Raw genomic sequence first — 18377 nt, 5'->3', positions numbered from 1 at the left:
AGCTGGGAGAGGGAGTTGGTGTGTGAAACTCTTTATAGTCCTCATTTGTAAAGCAGATGGAAAATGCTCCTGTGTGTCAGGACCCACCCCTTTTAGCAGCACCTGGACTGCAGTGTCCAACAAAAAAAAAAAAGAAGAGGATGGAAAAATCATGCATTAAGCACTCTGGTTATGAATCATAATCATCACTGACACTCATGGACTGCTTGTGAGGCTGCTTTTTCGTGCTCTGCACGGAGCAACCCCAAGGAGAAACCGGAGGCTACTTTGTCCTCGGGAGCAGGGGGAGGGAAGCACCGAAAAGGCAGAGGCACCTTTTGTGTGTGGCGACAGGGTGAGCAGAATGCTAATGCAGCAGGAGCTCCTGCTCATACATAGGAAGTGCCTGAAATGGAGAAGCAAAACTCAGTTTTTGCTAGAAACAAATTTCGCTCAACAGTTCAAAGCCTAACAGGAATATTTGAAGAGGCTGTAATTGAATTAGGGCTGATGGGGAAAGGTTGTGGCTTGGAGCTGCGAGGGGCTGGGGAGGGAGGTGCAGACTGGGGCCAGGTGGAGGGAGATTTGGGGAGCACAGCTGAAGTTATTTCAGGAGGAGGAGATGGTGGGAGAACACGGAGCTGCTTGTTGGAGAGCAAGGAGGTGTGCTGCTGTAGGACCAGACGTGGCTGAAGGCAGAAGACTGCAATGTCTGTGGGATCAAATGGGGACACAACAGGCAGCAGAGACCTCCAGCCCAGTGCCAGAGGAGGAGATGGATCCAGGCTCTGATGGTGACAAGGTGGGAGCTGGCAGTCCCAAAGAGGACTTTTAGCCCTGTGCGCCTGCCCTGTGACACCAGTGGAGTGGTTGGGCCATGGGGTGAGGAAAAAGCTGTAGCACAGCTGGTTTGGAGGTTGTTTGGTGTTTATTGAAGTCTTTCTAAGCTCAGCCCCTTGGCCTAAGGCAGTTTATTGTGGCTGGTGTCAGGGACATTGCATTTTTGGGAAATGGGACGAGTTACCTGAAAAGGTGAGGAGGAAGAGGAAGGCTCCTGTCCAAGGAAGGTATCTGTGACTGATCCCTCTCTGGTGCAAGGAGACAGGAGGTCCTCGTGCCAAGCACACACTTTGCAGCCATGCAGGGACCACACAGCTTTGCTCCCCCTGGTTCTGCAGAGCCTACCTGTGGCATCCAAAGCTGACGTGTGCCCACCATATACCTGCTGTCTCATGCCTGTCCCCCCAAGACTTTTCTGATACTACCTTGCCACTGTTCCCTTGGCACCACAACATCAGCACGCATGAGCTGGATGTACTGTCACTTCCAGCCATACACAAGCCTACTTTTGTCCTTGAAAATATGAGTTTTGCTGTCTCTGGGGTGACAAACAGCTTCCCAAAACATCATCCACACTGCCCATAGGGCCACTCCTTTCCCCAGTGCCCACTGCTAGCTCAGGCATTGCATGCTGATGGTATTTTCTTTCTCAGACACATCTTAGCAGAAGCCTGTGAGAACAGCTCTAGGGCCAGCTAATAATCTAGACGCAAAAGCATCTAGCGAAGAGGATACAAGTGTAGCAGGGAAGCAGAGCAAATGTTTTATGTCCATGTGGAGGAGCTTACAGGAGTCCCCAGCCCGGAACCTTTCTTTACGGGGGACGAGTCAGAAAATGTGTCTCAAAGTGATGTTTCAGTAGATGAAGTTATAAAGCAACTTGACAAAATAAACGGTAACAGTTCAGCAGCACCGGATGGTATTCAGTCAAGAGCTCTAAAGGAATTCAAGGATGAAATAGCTAAACTATTAACTGTATTAAGTCTACTGTGAAACCTCTCACTTAAAATTTTCTCACTATCAGAGGGCAAGAAAGCAGTGAGACCTTGATTTTACAAAGTGGTTCTGAGCTGATCCAGGAACTGCAGATTAATACTGATCCCCAAATGAGATAGAACTGTGGTATGAGAGGGAATTAGGGAGCATGTGAGTGAGACATGATTTATGGGAAAAGCCTACAAGGCTTTTGAGAATAGAATTCCTACCTTACAAACTCCTGGGAGTTTCTGAAGATTCAGCCAGGGGATCAGACACCATGATGCTCATAGTAGTTGATGTAGTCTGCTGGAGTTTCCTGGAGATTTTCAGTAAGTTCCTTAATCAAAGGATCTTAAAGAAATCTTACTGGACCTCAAAGCTGGGAAGAGAAGGAAGGTCCTCCCTTAGGTGTGTCTGGTTAAAGGCTAGGAAGCAAAGGGAAGCAGATACAGATCAGCCCTCATGGTGGAGAGCTCCACAAGGCTTAACTCTGATAATGTCTGAAAACTCAGGCTCCAGGTTGGGTCCACAACTGAAATGTGAACAAAGATGAAAAGAGAGACCTATACTTCTTAGCCAGTGCAGGCCATTGAAACAGCTGTGAAAAATACAGCTGGGGTACCCTCAAACAACAGTCAAGAGGCACTAATGCAACACTGTGCCAAGGGACAGCCCTGAGAGCAGCACCAGCATGGGAAGATGAGAATTCCCCAGCTCCAGCAGCCTGTGCCTCAGAGACTTCCTTTGGCCTCTCTTTAACAGCTCATCATTAAATAATGTCTGGTTTTCTCTATTGCTCTTCTCAGTAAGTTCTCCAACCTTTCCATGTGCCTTTTGAAGCTGGAACAGGGGCAGGGAAGACCACGATTTTCTGCTTGCAGGTGAACCTGGGTGTTTTACACGGATGATTTCTGTTTTGTTCTCTGTTCATTCCCAACATTCAGTTTCCTTGGTTTTTGACCTTAGCAGAGAGCTGAACTGACATTTTCACAGAACATTATAATGTACATTATAACCCCAGCTCTTACACCCAAGCGGTAATTTTTCAGAGCCCATTACAGTATATCTGAAGTTAGGATTTGTTTTTCCCATGTGCATCACTTTACATTTATCTGTATTGAATCTCATCTGCCATTTTGTCATCCACTCTCTCAATATTACGAGTTCCTCCTGAAACTCTCCGCAGTCAGCCCTTGCCTTTACTACCTTCAGTAACTCAGTTCAGAAAATTGTGTTATGCTTCCATTAATTTCTTTTGTAGATAATATGTAAGTGCGCTGCGTTAAGCATAGATCCCTTCAAAAAGCCACCTCCTTCCACTCTGGAAACTGAGCACTTAACCCAGTCCTTTGCTTCCTGGCTTTTATACAGACATTTATCTGTGGGGACTTTCTCATGTGGCATCTTAGATGCTCTACAAGCCTTTGTTGGGGACCATTTTCTTGCTTTGGTGGCTTCTTGCAGATTTGTGAGGCCTACTGAGGTGTTTGGCAGCCCCTGGTGAATTTCCCAAATCCTTTCCCTTTTAAGCCAGTGCAAACTTTCTAGCACCGACAGTATTCTATGGCAAGAAGGTCAACAAGTTTCTTACCTCATGCATGAGAATAAGCTCTTTTTGGTTTGCTTTGACTGAGCTTGATTGCCACTTGTTTAGTTTGATGCCCCTCGTCCTTCTGTAAGAAGGAAGGAAAAGCTGAGCCCTACACATCCTCTTAGGGTTATAATGGGTTTCTTGAATTCTTTCATATGTCCACTCAGGCAGTCTCTTTTCTGTGCTGAAGGGTCCTGTTCTCCAGTTTTTCTCACACAAAAGCCATTCCAGACCTTTGATCACCCTCTTATGTTCTCTGATGCTTTCCCAGCTCAAGCTCATGTCTGAGACGAGGGGATCCCAACCCCGTGCAGAAGCTAAGGTATGAGTAACCCAAGGATTTATACGGTGGTGAAACTACATTTTCTCTTGATCAGATAATTTACCATTTTCTGTGAGTTTTTCAATGAGGCCACAGATAACGTGTTACCGACATAGATGACCCGTTTGACATTTTTAGATGATTTCTTATAAATGGCCTTCCTCCGCCTTCGGTTAGTTTTGGAGTCCTTGTGTCAAATGACTCACTAACATTCTCGTCTCCTGGACCTGCTTGGTGATCGCATCCCTGTGATTTGCAGGTCTCACCCTGCAGTTCCTCCCTGACATCCAAAGAGCTATGTGCTATCTTCCTCCCCTTGCCTCATAATTTCAAAGCAATTGGGCTCACATCCCCCTTCCAAAACCAATTTGCAGGATTATCCACTCTGTTGTTTTGCTCCTGTTTAGGAAGCAAGCTGATTTCATTACTAATGTTGTCCAGTTTTAAAGAGTGACCACGAAGTACTAAATCACGGATTTAGTTGCAGTAGAGAAGACTGATGCCCACAAGTTGTGTTCTGACTCGGGTCATCTTTCTTTGGACACAATGATGCTGTAGGTTGAGCTGCTTTATTTGGTGCCTGGTGGGTTAGCTCAGGCTTTTTATAACATTTCAGTGGTCATTTGCAGTAGGACATGGTCTCTCACCGGAGGTCAAAGGAGATTACTGCTGAGCACTTTGCTCTGAATAGAAGCAAGGCTGTATGTGCAGACAACTGACTTGACAGGAGGAGTGCTGGTGATGCAATTAGGAATAAAGCTCTAATACAAATTATTGTGAGACAAGAAAGTAACTCTGTCTGGACAGAACACTGTTGTTCTTTAGAAAGTAGATGCCTGCCTGACCTCTGTTTCCATCCTCAAGGCATTCCATTTTTTTTTTTTTTTCCAATGAGATATTAATGGCTCCTTTTAAATCATTGAACTGGATGGTTCTTTACCAAGTGACAAATTACCCGTAAAAGATCTTACTGAAAGCTTCTTCCAGAGTCAAAGAATTGATTTCCGGATATCTCAGCGCTTCCTCCATCTTCTCGCAGACAGCAGTTCTCCGGGACTCCTTGTTCTTTGAGGCACTCGAAGTACCCGATAACAAGGGAGCACATCTTGTCCAGGAGTGTGGGCACGGTGCACATGGGCTGTGGAGGCTGGCTGTCATTATTCTGTTAATCTCACGCTCAGGGCCAGGGATGTTCACAGCTGACATCCTTCCTGCTATGGTGCATGTGGCCACAGTGGGCCAGGCATCACGAGCTGTGACGGGATGAGTGCCAGTAAGGGAGAGCACCTTTCAAGTCATCTGTGTATCCAGCTCCTTGTCCATGTTTAAAATACATTTGAAATGAAGAAGCCAACCCTGGAACAAAATGTGTTCACTGCTCAAAGAGCTGTCTGAAGCTCTCGTCTAGATGATTATTGATGGTATACACCAATCATGCGCAGTGAGCGTAGTGCTGAAGGAGCCCAGTGGAACAGCAGCAAAAGCTTTTATTTATTTTTATTTATTTATTTATTTATTTTCTGTATGTATGCAGCTTTCTCCTTGTGAGACACAGGAATATTTTCAAATGAAGCCCTTTGGCTCTGAACTGCCTTCAGGACTGCTTGATTTATGTTGCCTCGTGTAAGCTTCTGACAGATACAGCTCCAGCCAGCCACATGCACCCTTTCTTTGAGATGTGATCAAAAATGCACATTTGAACCTGTGCAATCATCCATTTCAGCACTAATGACTGCAATAGGTGGAGCCCGAGGAGTGACTTTGGGCTGAAGTTTTTCTCCTTGGAAAAGACGCATGCAAACTGCCTGGTGCTGGCACTGCTCCATGCTGGAACTTTGCTCCTCAGAAAGTCATGCACTGGGGTGGGTTTGGACCACAGCTCATTTGCAGTGGTGCACATTCAGACTCAACCTCTGGCCACAACCATTTGCAGGATTGTTAGTTTGTGGGAGGTATTCAGAGAAACCTTCTCTGTCTTGGGACATCGAGAAGCCTGCTCTGGATTCCCAAGCCTTTCCCTTAAGCAGCGACCTGAGTTAAGATTTACAAGATGGTGTAAGAGCTCCTCTCCCCAACCTTGGAGCACTTGTTGAACTGGTCTTTTTTTTCTATTTTGCAACTGGTCTCATCGCTGACTGCAAAGTTGAACATCATTCATCCACCAGGTGAGTTAGGGCAGTGCTCATGGTGCACGTATGCAGCCTTGTTTGGTGCCCACCATTTGCTGCCCAGCAGCACAGGCACCCTCTTCCCCTCTTTTTCCCCTACACCTTCCCTATTTCCCTTCTAGTGATGACTTTCTCCTGTTCCCCTGGGCTTGCTGAAGCACAGCCTCACCCTCCTGCTCCTTCCTTGTATGAGAGGAGCCCATGGACCAGAACCCCTGGGGGAGCAGCATGTCCGAGCTGTGAAGGGTTGCCCACTGGTGTCCCCCTGCCCTTCTGTGGCAGCCAGAGCTGTCCCTCTGCAGAGCTCGGTCTCTCCACAGCTACCTGTAGGAACCAGCACAGCTTCTGTGTCTTTGCAAGGTAAAGTGGGAAGGCACTTAAGCTATTTTTGAAGGATCTTTGGAGTTCAGTCTCTTTCTGATGGTATAAATACTTGTACTGGCACCTCACGTCCAACTAGCAGGAGTGAATGATGTTAAAAAAAATATGCAATTTTCCCTTCCTTTGAAAAAAAAATATTGAGAAATACAAAAACTTTGCAGAAAACTGCAAATGATACAGGAAAAAGATGCAGTATGTTCAGACAGAAACACACACAAGAAAATCACAGATCTGTCTGAGTTTACCCTGTATCCTTCTTCCCTTCCTCCAACCTTTAGACCTGTCCCTGAACGATGCTCTACACTTGTCCCTAGCTCCCTGCCAAGGCTGACAGCTTCGTGCCTGTGCTCCTGCACTGCGTATGAGATGCGCTGGGTCTTGCCGAGCCACACAGTGGGGCTGTTATCCCACCTGATGGAAAGATGCCTCTGTGAGCCAAAGCTGGGCTCTTTCTGCAGCTGCACGGTGTGGCAACCACACCCCTAATTTGCAGCTTTCTGACCCTTCGAGGTGTCTGCAGGGGCTGTCACCCCTTGGGACACAGCCTGGTTGGGTCTCCGCACTCCCTTTTCGGTGCTGTCAGTGGTCAAGGTTCTCCTGCTCTGTGTCCCCATCTGTGGAGGAAGCACCTGAGCTGTGCTTGGTGTAGGGGGATAGGTTTTAGAAGCTGGCCTCAGTGAAGAGCATCTTCAGCCTGCCTCGGGATAACACCTGGCACCCTGACTTGGGTTTGGGAGAGCCCAGCTCCCTGTGGTCGCATCCTGTTTGATGGAGGAGGGTCCCTCCACTATGCCCTGGGATCCCCACCAAGGGTTAACCTGCCCTTCGGTGCAAGACACAGTGAAAAATTTGCAAGTACGCTACCCATGCCATATGCTGAGGATTTAGCTTTATAATCATCTTGGCTTTAGCAGCAAAGCTGGGAAGAGAAGCATTTTTGTATTTATTATACATAAGAAGATCTTGGTGGTTAAGAATATACAGGGCTGAAAAAAAGGGGGGGGGAGGGAAGGGAGGGGAGGAAAACACAACTTTGATAAGCTTTAGAGATTTACGAGATGGAATCTGCATCTGTGTTACCAAAAGTACCTTTGTGAAACCTGGCTGCTGGGGTGGGTGAAGCGTGTGGGCTGTGGCACCCCCTCCCCACCGTCACGTTTGCCCAGCTCTGCCATCAGTCGGGCAGGTGCCAGGCTCCTCCGTTACGTTAAGGGAGCTTCAATCCTCTCAGGCATCACTTCTGAGCCCAGTGTTTTTATTTTCACTTGGTGTTTTCTTCTTGAAACAAATACTTGCTAGCAAATACAAGATGCACTGCACCAGGGCCCATTCCCCACCTCATCCGGAGACCCAGGGGCACACCAGGCGTCTCCAGGGTCCCTGGTGTGCTGAGCACCATCTTTCCAGGGATTTTCATGCTCCACAAATATTCGCCAAAAATAATTTCCTACGCAAAGAGTTTCTGCAAGCGTATTTCCAGGTGAAAAAAAAGAAATGGGAAAAAAAAAAACACACCGCATTTTCGTTGTAGGCTTTTCTGTAAAAGTCTTCTAACATGGCCTGGCTCCAGCAATATGTCTCATTTTTCTTTTCCACCCTCTCTACTTTTCCAGAAGATTTGTCTTTTAAAAATTCATTGAGCCCTTAGATGTGGCCTCATGCCAGGTTGTTACAAGTTGCTAGGTGCTCTGGCTGCTTTAATAACTCAAAGAGGATTAAAGTTCAAGGGCAAGGGTTTGGCACTTCCTGAAAATCAGTTCCCTCTTGACTTGGCCACCCAAAAACCAGGGGAATATGAAATTTAAAAGTCAACCAACCCCCCTAGATAGAGTCCCTCTGCTAGAACATACAGGTGAAAAAAAGTAAAATGAGGGTTAGAAAGTGATTCTGCCCTTTAGCCTCTTAGCTTTAAAAAACTGGGTTGCTTTGTCTATCCACATGAGTAAGCCACACTTTCCAAGGCTAATATTTCACAACATCAGTATGTTGTAGGCCAGTTTTTCCCAGTTTCTTGCTGTACTGGAGTTGTCCACTACGGTCTAGTACCCAGGTGTCAAATGCACTGGACAGCTGGGGCATGTTTTTCCAGGTGAGAATTTTTGATTTCACCAATTATATTTTTTCTGAGTATCCTGATGTATATTGACATCCTTCAGTTGATAAACGCATTTCTATGAATGTGCCCTCGAGCTTTATGGAGAGACACTCACTGATGCTTTGTAAACCTCCAAGCATCCATCTGAAGTGCTTGTCTGGTGGTTTCTAAGGAGAATCTGGCTGCATGAGGTCCCTGCAGCCACCCAAGCCCTTTTGGCCACAAACTTGGTCTTGATAGTTGTTTTCCCTTGGCAGCCCTGGTCACTCGCACTGGTGATGTGCTGGGATGGGACAGGGAGCTGATGGAAGATGTGCCATGGACATGCTGTTCACAGAGGCAGGTTATATTTCAGGCTCATTGATTTTTCTGTGCCCTGTTTGAAATATATGAACCTTTAATACATATTATATGCCAATGCCTAATTAAACTTCCGGGAACAGGACTTTTCTGTTAAATATTTCAGCCTCATATCTTCAGTTAAGATACGAGGAAAGTCAGAAATGATTTTCAGAGATTGCTTCCTCTCCTTTCTTCCCGCTGTCTTCAATGGTTAGTTTTCATGGTTTTGACACCTAAATGGACAAATCTTGTCCCGTTGGTGTGCCTGAGCTGTGTTTTCTCCACTGAGCCAGTTCAAGCCCTCCTCCTCCTCCCAGAGAGGACACTTTGGCTTGGTGGTCAGCCCAGTGCCTGTCCCCATCTGGTGCCCAAATGGGGGACAAGCTGGTGGGGGCCAGGATTTGTTCATATGGCGGGCAGGTCTGAGCAGCTGACCCTAGGATCAAGTCCTCCTCATCAGCATCCCTACCCCTGGGGAGAGCAAGGGGGGCTTTTGTGAGACCATTTTGGGCTGAAAATTCCTGCTGTGGATACCGGTGGCATCTTCCTGCAGGCACACCCTGTGCTGTCTGCAGGACTCTTGTATAAACTGGCTGCACGTCCTGGTAGTAATTCCAGGTTTGTTTCAGCTGGTTTGGGTCTGAGCTTAGTCTACTCACACATATTTTGGTGGGAGATCGATAGCTGAACAATTGCTGTTTTCACCACCTCATGCTGGGGTATAACTTTTCTGATAAATTCACCACTCCTCTGCTTTCTGTGCTGCATCAGCCCAGGTTGAGTTGCTATCAGGAGAGACTGAGCTGATTCTGTTATCTTTCTCGGGAACCCTGATTAAAGACATTTGGTCAAAGCTGACTGTGCCTCCTCTCTGTACGCTGGAATCCACCCCCAATAACTCACACACACACACCACATCAAAGTTGCCTGGGAAATCTGATACTGGGAGGTGCTGAAATGCAAACAAAGCCCCTGCATTTCATCATTCACAGCAAGTAAAGGCAGGGGATTTGCACTGCATAAAGTCTGGCTTATCACATTAAAATGCAGGACATTAAAACCCACTCCAGACCCACCCAAGAAGGGAAGGCAGGGAAGGTGTGAGGGACTCACTGCGACCCTCTGGTGGGTTTTTCTCCCATCACCTGTCGTGGTGCCCCCCCAGTGATAACGTTGCCACATCAGCACTGACAAAGGACTCAATGTCAGGTTCAGCAAGAAATCCTGCTGCCTGCCCTTGGGATCCGCAGTCCTTCCTCCTCCTTCAACAGGAGGAATAAAAATGTGTGAGCCTGGCCAGGAAGACCTGCTCCAGCCTGGGGACTCTGCAGCCCCATCTCCCAGGGGGGCACATCCAGAGGATCACGGATGTGGCTCCAGCTTCTCTGGCCATGCAGAGCTTCCTCGTGCTACGATGGCAACTTGGGGTAGCCTTGAGAAGGGAGGGGATGTCCTACTGGGGGTTGGACGGGGAAGGTGCTTGATGATGGTCATGCCCTCCAGCAAGGATGGGAAGATGATTCTCTGCCTGGCATTGGAGGCGTCTGGCTCCTCTGCCAGACCTTCTTACTTCTATTGGCAGGTTGTTAGGGTGGCTTGCTAGAAATGTCCTTTTTGGGGTTGTTTTGTTAGATGCAGTGGATCTTCTTCCTCTGTGGCTGTTAGGTCAGATGTCAGCAAAGTGCCTCCAAAGCAAGGAAGTGTTTTCCACTAGAGGCTTGTAGGTAGAGCACCTAAAATGCCACAAGAGAAAGTACTCGCAGATCAGTGTCTGTCTAAACAGCATCCAGGAGCAGAGAGAGAGGAAAGTGGATGGGGAAAATCCTGCCCAGTGGCTTGGGAAGAGCAAATCCATCCCGATCCCTGCTTTTTTTTTTTTTTTTTTTTTTTTTTTTTTCCTGCTTTACCCTGCTGTTAAAGCTTAACTGTTGGCCCTCTCTTTGAACCCAGCGGTCAGCCAGCCAGGTCTGCTGATGGGCAGGTTCTAGTTTGGGAAGAAGGAAGGAAGGAAGGGGAAGTGCCTGGTGCCTGCTGGAGCTCAGAGGACCTAGGAGGGTGCTGTGACAGTCTTAATCCTTGCCAATGATCCAGGGCTAAGCATACATTAAATTACCAGATGAATTTTGCAGGTGACAGAAATTGGTGCATGGGGACAAGTCAGTTTTTACAGAGTGATCTGAAGTACCTGGCAAAGGGGACTGCAGTGAGCATGTGTATTAATATTGCTAAACGCAAAGTTATATTTCTAGAGAGAAAGGCGCTTATACCTGCGAAGTGATGGGCTGTACCTGCAGCGAGAGAAACCTGAGATGGGTGTGAGGGTGCTGGTGGGAACCAGGTGAACGTGCAATACGGTGATGGCAGAGCCAATGTGGTTGGTAACAATGCAGTTACAGAAAGATGTAGGGAAAAATAACAATCGTCTTATATAAAATGTTTTACAACTGATTTAATTTATTGGCGACAACATATTTATACACTCAGCCAATAAAAGAAAGAGAAATGAATTGCTGTTGAGTGTTCGGAAGGTCAATCTGGAGATTTCCCTTGCTCCATTTTTCGGTTTGGATTCTTCATAGTGAAATCTCTGACATATTCATCCTTTCTTTCCTTTTCTTAAACACGCTCCACCATTTGGGAATGGTGATACATTGCCTCTAAACGAGTTTTCTTTATTATTTTATTTTATTTTATTTTATTTTATTTTATTTTATTTTATTTTATTTTATTTTATTTTATTTTATTTTATTTTATTTTATTTTATTTTATTTTATTTTCCCCAGAAGAGGACCTTTTTTTCTTCCAAAGAAGTGACCCAAACTGGAATTTCCCATCAGCTTTGCTGGAGGTCTTGTTTGATCACATCCCTGCACACAGACACAGAGACACAGGGCATAGAGAAAAGAGGGGGCTCATGTCAAGGGTGAAGCTCGGTATAGGCAGAGCCCCGGCTGCGGCTGCTTTAGGTGGTGCTGATATCTCTGATGCTTCTGGATGCTCCCCAGTGCCCAGCTGCCCATGGAGAGCCTTTTCTTGAATTTTTTTTTTTTCCCCACTGCCTGGTGACCACTGCTCAGCCTTGACCATACCCCTGGGAATAGCAGGTGATGTGGGCACTGCTCAGCAGCCTGCCCTGCGTGCAGCCAGCACCCCGCTGATGGCTGCTGCACCTCCTGGCACTGCAGGGAGCAGCTCTGCAGAGACCCCAGATCACAGCGGGGACAGCTGTTTTCTCTTAGCTTCTAAAATAGCCCTCAGGCATCCCCTGCCTGGCTGCTGCTTGCTTTCTGCCCCTCCTGGTGCTCACATTGAGCTTGTCCCTCCCCTTCCCCCTGCCCCATCCTGCGCTGGTACAATCAGCATTTCCCAAAGATCCCTATCTACGCCGAGTGGGGAAAATATATAGTTTAAAATTTGCACATCAAAAGAAGGCCATGTCTGCTACTGGGAAAATTAATAAGAATTAAGGCCCTTTCACAAGCTGTGCAGCTTTTTTTTTTTTTTTTTTTTTTTTTTAATGGAACCAATTAAAAATATTCTGATGCTGGAAATGCTCTTGTTTTCTAGGGTCCAGGTTGAATGGGTCCTTTTGGGGATGACAGAAGCTCTTTCCCCTGTTCAGATGACCAAGAAAAACCCTAGCCACCAGTTTTTTAGGGAGGAACAGACGTAAATTAGCAGCTGGAAACACCCTTCCCATGAGCTGCGGGGAATCATTTGATAATAGAATAAAGCAAAGAACAGTGCAGGCACCGCATGTGACAAATCAGGAAAACAATTTGTTTAGAGGGTGCAAGAGCAGAAAGATGATCTTTTGTGATACAGCTTCAAGTAGGGGGAAAAAAACACCGTCAGACCCTGAGAACAAAGAGAATGTTCTGGAAGATGCCATGCTCCAATTTATTGCTATTATTATCTGTTGCACAGTGTGTACTTACCCTGTTAATTTTATAGAAACTGAGCTGGGTACCAAGGCTGCGTTTCATGATGTGTTGCAGTGCAAGGCAGCAACGCCCAGCAGCAGCAGGGTGGATGTGGTGACCCATCAGCATGGGATCCAGTCCAGGTGTCTGACCCAGTCTGTTCTTGTGGTGCCCAGCGTCCCCAAAAGGACCCTGGTGCTGTGGGTGGGGATGCCCATGCTGGGGACACTTTCACTCGCCTGCAGAGATGCTGCTGCTGGTTTGGGAGCTCTGTGCCACACTTTGTGCGGCACAAAGCACTGGTCCTTCATCAGAGACATTTCCAAATGCGTTTGGGCGACTGCGGAAGTTGTGCTGTGTCTGCACACTTTCCCCATTCTTTTTTCTTTTTCTTTTTTTTTTTTTTTTTTCCTGCAGACATGTTCAATGGCTTCTCAAACCCACCTGGGTGTTGGCTATGAGGGCAGCTGCTGACTGATGGGCTGCGTCAGCACAGCGCCTTTTGCTCTGGTGTAATCTCCTTGAGGATTGAATTATACCACCCCTATTCCTCGGGGAGCAGAAGATGGATGTTCCCAGTTACCCAAATTGTCCCTGCCCGTCCCAGGCCCAGGAGCTTTCTCTCCATCTGTGCAGAGAGTTAAGGACTGCTTGGTGCCTCTTCACACGGAAAGAGACCCAGGCTCTGATGGCTCCCGTCCTGATCTCTCTGCCATCCCCCAGCTCCAGGTGTGAGCACTGCTGGAGTCACTTTGGGCATGCACAGGTGCTGATGGTTTCCCCCACAAGCACCACCCTGTATTTGCAGCTGCTGAAGCCCAGTGGCTGTGAGGCAGCATCAGACCCTGCCCCTCCACAGCCAATTTCCTGTTTCCTGCCTAATTTAATGTCACTCCTAAAATGTGCCACCTCAGTGCTTCCCCTTCTCCACAGTTTTCAGGAATATTGTGAGCTGCACAGCTCCACGGACAGGCCCCTATTTTTATTTATTTATTTACTCAGTGACATTTATCTTTTTTTTTTTTTTTTTTTTTTTTTTTTTTTTTTTTTTGCCTGGCTTTATTTTCTTTTCAAAAAGTTTTCATCTTTTCTCTTAATTTTTCCTAAATTGTTCTGAAGGAAAACTATTTGGAGGGCTCTATTCTGGACGGCTGTATTGTCTCAAGGTGGGTTCATAACGTGGGTGCAGCCAGCGCACAGGCACTACAACCCCAGCAGCTTTGTGCTTCTGGACCTCTGGGATGCATTTTGGACACGACACCTTGGCAGCACCGTGGCTGCGATTTCACCTCTGGGATCTACTGGAAGTGTGGGGGCACTGGGGAGGGGTCTTCCTGGAGTCTCCTTCAGTGGCTGCAGCTGGGGGATAATAGGGGACATCCTTTCTGACTTTGGTGCCATCACTTGGACTGGGAGGGGCACTGCTGGGGTGTGCATACCCTGTAGGGCAGCAGGGATGCTTGGTGAATTGTGCTGGGGTCCTTGGAAAGGAGAAATCTTTTTCCTGGATACTGCCTTTTACACATAAAAGCCCAGAAGAATGACGTTACTACAGCCTTTATAAAATTCATTCCCAAAGCCTCACAGCAGAAAAGGACCAAACTTAACAGGACACTCGAGGAAGGAAGGAAGGTGCAGGAGGGCTCAGCATCCATCCCAACCCCAGCCAGCACAAAGCCTCGCTGCCGGCTGCCTCGCCCCAGCAGGATGTCACCGTGCATTCATTCTGGTCACACGGAGGATGCAGAAATGCCATGTTTCTCTCTGAGAGTATTTCCTTCACATTGAATGAAATTTCTGTCTCGTTTTAAAGCTCTGTGACTGGCAGTAGGCTCAGCGCTGGGACGGGCTGTGGGACCAGTGCTCCCATCCACTTGTAGAAATGCACATAGATCAGGAAGCGCACAGGGCTTTTAATAATGTGTCCACATCCAGCCTATCTCAGCGGCTCTTTACACTTTCTGTTGTTCCAGGAAGATAACACTTCACAGAAGCTATAAAAGACACATCATATCTCAGTGACACTTTGGGACAATGCAGGATAAAATTCAATTAAATGCAAAATCCAAAAGAAGTCTGACAGAGTTTCAGGTGCTTTTCAATTCATCACTTTTCAATATTTCTTGAAATTCCCCAGAACCAAATATCCAGAGGTCATTTCAAAAGCTACCACAAAGAACGTGCCAGAGGAGTTCTCATCAGGGACCTTGACTTGCCTTATGATAGAAAACTCTTTCCACGAGTCTGAAATTTGGGACCAGAGGAAATGAATAATTACAGCCGCCTGTACCTTCATCACATATTGTGATTTTGCTGGAGCTGATATTGAATCTGAACCAAAGTGCAGGCTGGTGCTGGGGTGTTTATTCCGTGTTTGCCCTTCTCAACATCCCTGCCGGTTTGTGATTAGATGCCTTCTGTACCCAGGGAAAACCTCTGCACAGTGGGATGTGATAGCAGCCAAAGCTGCGTGGTTTCAGAAAGCATGGTGCAGTAACTTAAACTCTTTAATTTCCTATATGCTGGTGAAATCCATTTAGGTTTTCCTTTGTATCTGGAATACAATCCTATACAGCGAGAAAATCTGTGTGCTTTCCGCCAAAGAAAAGCCCCAAACTCAAGGCAGGCAGATCTAATCCCACCTCTTACATTTCAATGCTTTTTGGGAAAGAGCTCCTTGTTTCGCAGACTACTGGGGGGCTCGGATGATGTATTGTGGTATCAGCAAACTCCATGCCACCTGCACAGCGTCTGTTACTGGTACCTGAAAAAACTGTATTGACTGCAGTATTGATCGTCTTCAATATTAATTGCTAAAGTTCACTGAAGATGCAGTTACAGTAAAGGAGAGTTACTAAAATGTTTTAAGCCTGTGACTGCCACGGAGATTAAATACTGTGCGAGGGCAGATCCAAGTCCCAGTTTTCCTGGCTTTTTAATGTGTATGCTTGATAGCAAAGAAGCACAAGGGTAGGTAATACGTATTTTTCTTTTCAATAAATAGTTCAGCCTTTCTAATGGAGATGCTTATATCACTTCATTTCTCCAGTTGCTCATTGCTAATTTATTTAAAAATCATTCTCTGATGATTAATGCCTGGCAATATTAGAAAGGCAACCAGCTGCTGAGATGTGTACATTAAATCTGCTGATTTGCTTTAATTAGCAGAAGAACTATTATTGAGTAGCTGGAAACATGTTAATCTCTTTTTTTTTTCTCTGGTACCAGTGTTCCTGAGCCACAGAACTGGGCAGGAGCAGGGAAAGGAGGAGAGTGGCATTTGAGAGACGCTATAATTTACACACATCCATTTTTCTTCCAAAAAGTGTGCACGCTGAGCATTTGATTTTCATGTTCTAGTGATGCACAGCGAGCCAGCTTTATTTGTCAAAAGCCGATATGGGTGCTTTGGGAGGGATAAAGCCCACAAACTTTGCAGTAGCTGGAGCTAACAACATTGCTATGCGTGCTTCAGCTTCACGGCTGGGTGTGCACGCTGCCTGTTGTTACAGCTCACAGGATGAGCTATAACACATCGAGATTAGTAACCTGACTGGGTTTGGTAACATGTCTCTTCTCCTTGGCAGAATCCAAGAGAAATTTGTGACAGTAATAGAATCATAGGGTGGTTTGGGTTGGAAGGGAGCTTAAACGTCACCTAGCTCTGACCTGTATCCTGCGGCTGCCTCCCAGGCCAGGTCCATACAGCACCCTTCAGGAGTCTCCAGGCGCCTGACCACTGCCTTTGAGCCCTGTGTGAAACCACACCGAGGTGGGCAGGCAGAGCAGCTCAGGGCCTGGCAGATGCCTGGATGCAATCTCAGGTCAAAATCCCACCGGGGCTGTTCCTCCAGGGGTAAGACTCATGCAGCAGGGATGCCAGAGCACCCCTGGGAGAGGGCACACCACCAAAACCCAGGAAAGGCTCTCCCTATCTCCTAACTCTCACTCCAACATCCCAGTGATCTCCCAGGCGTTTAAATGCCCACCGAGGGTGAGACATTCAGTTCTGCTGGAGCGGCTTCAGCTGCACCTTTTCCATCCATAGAACTGCCCATCTGGTTGGCTCCCCAATTTGGCCAGCACTCGTGGCAGAGGTGCCCTCAGACCCACTTCAGGCTCTGCACAAAGCAGGACTGTGGTTTCCTGGGCCAGGGCACAGGCAGGAGGCTCCTCATTGCAGGGGTTGGGGGACATCTACACGCCAGCCCTGCTCCAGAGCATTTGCAATGACAGGAGGACCAATCCATCATCGCTGGGACAGGTTAATCTGATTTATCAAGTCTCAGCTAACAGACTGGAGAGTAATTTCTTCTTGCTGAAAATGTGGAGGAGTCATGTGTGTTTGGACAGACTGACAGGATTTCACTTTATCACTTAAGAAGCCATTAAGCAGTTGAAAAGCTACGTTCAGTTTCACAGCCACAAGACAGGGCTCTGGCGACAGTCCAGGCTGGCAGGAGAGCCATCGGCAGGGAGCAAAAGGACACAACAACACAGGACCAAACTCACTTCCCTGAGCATCTGCCCAGTTTCTCCTTGAATGTGCAAAGATGGGCCACCCAAGAAAGGGCTGCAGGGAAAAACCAATCTGCAGCAGCCACGACTTTGGTGTGCAAATCCCAGGCAGGTCTGCATTGAAGGGTCCCTGGTCCCAACTTGGGCTGGTGAGTCCCCCTTGGGCTGGTGACCCTTTGCTGGGAGGCGAGCATTACCCCTCCATGTCTCCATGAGGACGGAGGACAGGGCAGATCCCCTCATTTCTTCCTTGAGCCCAGTTATTTTGCAAGTTATTTTTTGGGGCTCCAGGAGTGTTTTCTAACAATGCTCATCCACACAGCCAGTTGTTTGCTAGGTGCTGTCAGTGCAGGAATTGTAGGTGGGCTTTGCACCCAGCAGGGACGTGGCCAGTGCCCTAAATTTGGCCGGAGGCTAGGCACGGCAGCACAGCACTGAAGGAAGATGCAATCCTCTGTGTGCAAGCAGCCCCAGAGTTCATTCTTCAGACAACTCACTAAAAATAATCTATGCTCGATAAGTGACACACTTTGAGGCGTTGCGAATATATGCATTCAGGTAGCAGAGAACCGCTGAGCTGGCACAAAGTTTTAATTCAATCCTCCAAGATCCCTCACAACTGGGGGATATTGGCACTGAGAGCTGTTCCAGCAGCGTGTTGGTGCTTCCAAGGGGCACGGCCAGCTCCTGCGGCAACGTGATGCAAATGCACAAACTCGCATTAACGATGCAGTCAGATATGTTCATCTTAGCATGACAATTGAGGTGATCGCATTACCTAACCAGGGGGAGAATATAGCTTTAAAATCTAATCCAAAGAAAATTGATATTACAGCCTTTATATACACTTTTATTCACTGAAGCCTTATGTAGGTATTGCATTTCCCAGACACATATTTCTGTAACTAACTGTCTCACCAATGACACTAACATCACACAGAGATGCTATCCTTCATGCTTTATGAACGTGTCTTTGCAGTGGAATAGCTCCTTGCACCAAGCATGGCAGTTTACTCATTTATCACTTTACCCTGTTTTGCACCGTTCCTAAATGCTGATTATAGCTCCTGTTCCAACTCTGTCCCACAGAATTATTATTCCTATGGGGTCTTCCTGAAAGGGACTTTCCACTATATTAACTAATCACTGGATGCAGAAACCAACCTTTCAGCACGCTGGTGCTCTCACAGCTGTATTATTAGGCATGGGAATTACAAAACCCAGATCAACCTAGTCTGAA

General features: G+C 47.1%; 1 long non-coding RNA gene across 5 annotated transcripts; it reads left to right on the top strand.

The window, feature by feature from the left end:
• Positions 1–613: 613 nt before the first annotated feature.
• LOC137841302 (uncharacterized) lies at positions 614–16050 on the top strand. Of its 5 annotated transcripts, XR_011088550.1 has the most exons (4): positions 614–781; positions 13037–13348; positions 13739–13785; positions 14199–16050. It is a non-coding gene; the product is annotated as an uncharacterized lncRNA (long non-coding RNA). The 5 variants fall into 5 exon arrangements; XR_011088552.1 differs by lacking the exon at positions 13037–13348; XR_011088554.1 differs by lacking the exons at positions 614–781; positions 13037–13348 and adding an exon at positions 13356–13566 and having other exon boundaries at positions 14230–16050.
• Positions 16051–18377: the final 2327 nt, after the last annotated feature.

Source organism: Anas acuta, chromosome 17, assembly GCF_963932015.1.
Source record: "Anas acuta chromosome 17, bAnaAcu1.1, whole genome shotgun sequence".
Taxonomy (NCBI): domain Eukaryota; kingdom Metazoa; phylum Chordata; class Aves; order Anseriformes; family Anatidae; genus Anas; species Anas acuta.
This window is presented reverse-complemented; position numbering and strand designations above follow the sequence as displayed.